Source organism: Octodon degus, unplaced genomic scaffold (assembly GCF_000260255.1).
Source record: "Octodon degus isolate 3935 unplaced genomic scaffold, OctDeg1.0 scaffold00009, whole genome shotgun sequence".
Lineage (NCBI taxonomy): Eukaryota > Metazoa > Chordata > Mammalia > Rodentia > Octodontidae > Octodon > Octodon degus.
The window spans coordinates 2,602,233-2,605,944 of NW_004524585.1; positions in this window are offsets into that span (position 1 = coordinate 2,602,233).

The following is a 3,712-nucleotide window of genomic DNA, read 5'->3' on the forward strand; positions in this document are numbered from 1 at the left end:
CTGTGTATTCAAAGTGGTTAGGATAGATATATAGTTGCATTCTCTTAATGAATAGAATGATTTGTTCTAATGGTGTTTGTAAATAGGATCACAAGTCCACTTCTTGTACAGCAATTAACCACTAAGAAGAATATATGCAGTGTATTATTTGTTGAAACTGTACTTCCGATTTGATTTGAAACTGTTTCATTGCTATCTGCTTATCAATAAAACTTTGAAAAAGAAAGAATTAAGTGAAAGTAGCTGTATATCTATATCCTAACTATTTTGCATATACAAATACAAAATACTCCTTCCTCTGTATTGCTTTTTTTTTTTTGTTTGGTCCTGTCAGAAATGTGTATTCCATTGGCATCTAAATGCGATAGATGTGTGAATTCAGCAAAACAATCCAACACAGTCCAGAAGTCCACAATAGTAGTGGGTTATCCACAGCAGTTGTTGACCTGAGCCTTTCACAGCTCAACATATTGATATGGTTTTACTTTATATATCTTGTTTTTATACTTTTCTGCTGGATGGTTAAGACCAAGATAAAGCAAGACCTGTATAACAAGAAGTGTAACTTCTGTATCTGACAAGGTCAGTCAAGTACCCTCAGGATTTATCCTGTTATCCTGTACCACAGTTTGCAGATCCTTTGTCAGTGTCAGCCAGGTGGATGAGTCATGGCCATTCCTTGACAATTTTGCTCTCTATGAAAACCTGAGAGAATGTTTTCTCTCCATGTGACTCTCCTTAGGTACACTCTACATCATCGATCACATTGCTCTGTGGCCCCATAATCTCCTTGATCAGAAAATTTGGGACCCAACTGAGTTATAGGATGTTACAGTATAGATTCTCCTATTCCTGATTCTTCACTGACCTTGAAAGGCTAGGGCCAAAATGTTGGCTTTGCTTGCAGCCCTTCTTTTTCTCTAATTTTTGGTCTGCAAACTTAAGTTGTTAACCCTCCAGAAGAGAAGCTTATTATTACCCTACATCTTGTGCAGTTGGGTTTACCTTTGCTATCTGTCTGAATATCAAACATCTTAGGCATAACATGGAATAGGTATTTTACATCAAGTATTGATATGTTAAAGATTAAGTCCCTACAGAATATGGAGATAAAAATTTAAAAAATGAAAAATATTTGAAGAATATGAATAAACAATTCCATATTTTTACACAGAAATTTAGAAATCTAACCATATACAGCATTGCAGCAGGACAGTCCTGTGACATTTTTTTCATTTTCTTGTATCTTCTTTTCATTTGTTACCCATTTAAAAAAATCTTTTACTTGTGAGACAGTATGGTAATAATTGGTATGTCATGACAATAAGTACGTATTTACAAGACCAGAATAACAGGCATTCCAAGCAAGACCCCTCCATTACACATTGCTATCTTCAGTGCAATTGGTTGGTTCAGAGGTATCAGCATGTATAGTTAGTCAGGGTGAGAATCCTACCAATTAACTGCTAGTTTCAAAAGCCTGCTGATGTCTCTCAGGATCCTTGCCTTGCCCATCTTGTACATATAAATGTATGGCTTTGTCCCTGTCCTGTTTCCCAGGTTTTCTCTTTGCCCTCTCCTCGTCAAATCCTCAAGTTCTTGCTTTCTTTTTAATTGTGTTGTACCTTTCTATTTGTATTTCTTCTTTTGAGTTCCTATGCTAGGGAGACTATATGACATTTATACATATGGGTCTGGTTTATTTCACTTATGGATATATCTTCAAGTGACATCCATTTAAATATAAATGCTTCAAGTGTATTATTCTTTATAGCTGAGTAATACTCCATTGTATAAAAATACTACATCTTTTTCAACCATTCCTCATGTGATGGGCATGTTGGTTGTTTCCAAGATTTGGCTATGACAAATTAAATCATTGTTTCTAGTTATAGTTTTTTGATCTTCAACCTCTTAGTTTTTTGACCACTTGGTCTTTTCCTGAGGATGAGATTTCATATGTTATTGTGTTTTAAAAGCATTTTCCTTTTATATTTCAACGCTATATTTATCTGACTTATGACTTACCTTTTTATAGATTGTACTTTTTTGCTATAATCTGACCTCTTTATAATATTCAATAATTTTGCCTGGAATTTGACTTCTGATATAGATATTGCCTTACTGTTTGTTGTTCTATCTGATAAATCTTTAACTCTTAGTTTTCATTCTGGGTAGTTTATTTTTAAATTCCTAGGAGTGGCACTGTTTATTTTATACTCAGATATCAGATTTGTCTTTAGAAAAAGAGACTAATTCTTGTGTATGTACAATTAAAGTAACACATTCATCTCTACTACTTAATCTGTTTATAGCAATTGCCACCACAATTTCTGCAGGGCTACTGGGAGTCCTTTATTAAAGGAACTGCACTTTATTACCAGTTAGTAAGACTCAAGTCAGTACATTCTATCTTGCACAGACTCCGTAAATACACAAAAATTTATGCATACAGGTGAGGTCATGGTGTGTGCTGGACAGAAAATTCATTTTGTGTGTATCAGTTAAAAAGCTTGAGTTTGGATAACCGTAATCTTGATGAACTAGTGTGCATTCTTTCTGTATCCTGTTCTGGCGTCATGGCTATCCATCGTAGGACATCTTTCCTGGCTCAGAGTATAATCCTCTTGTGCTTCCTAGGCCTCTCGTTCTGATGCTTGCACCATTCAGCACACACGAAGCTTCAAGTACAGTGTGGATTTTCCTTGTAAGGCCTTGACACTTTAGAAACACTTCACCCTACAATGCATATGACCATTGTTGGTGCCTAGTATTCCCTGACACTGATTTCTTGAGGGTATTGTTGTAGATTTTAAGGAAAGAACTGACTCACAGTCTTTCTTCAGCTGCCTGAAAAGTAATGCATCTTGGTTTGCAGACTAAATTTAGTACGAAACCCAGCCAGGGCTGTTGAGAAGTATTGATTGTAATTCTCTTTACAGATTCTGCTGCATAATGTTCAAAGATTGTAGCAACAGGCGTCCTTTCTATTTGCTCCCTCCACCTATCATTTAATGCATTTAAAAAAATCTTTATGTTTTTGGAAGTTTTACAGGTATTTTACTGAAAAATTTCTAACCAAGATTTAGTTTTGATGGGATCTTGGATTTTTCACTTTATCAATGTTTGTAGATTGCTGGAAAATCAGTTTCTCCACATTTCCCTTTCTCTCTAGTCTTATGCCTTATATATGCTGTGAACTTAATGTTCTTCAAGTTTCTAATGCTTTTCATTGAGAGCACTTACTCCAATTTCGCCTGGAAATCTATCACTATGTGGTTTTAGCCTTTTCACACAATACTTCACTGCTGAAATCAGCCTGATATACTTGTATTCTGAACATATCGGGAAGTCACCTTACGTGTCTTTTCTTGTTGTTTTATCACTGTCTGGAACATGGAGCATGGATTTCTCCTCTTCCCTTTTCCTTTATGTCCTCTGAAAATGCCTTTCGAGTACTGAAAGGTGGGCTCAGGAAAACCTGCTCCAGGGACACACTCCTAGCGTCTGTGCTGTGCTGTGCTCTGCCATTCTGCAGACTATTTCTTTTTTTTTTTCAAAGTTTTATTGATAAACAGATAGCAATGAGACAGTTTCAAATCTAATCGGAAGTACAGTTTCAACAAATAATACACTGCATATATTCTTCACTGGCAATGTCAGAAATTATTGACCTGAGTCCCCCACAGCTCAACATAACAGCATGGCTTTA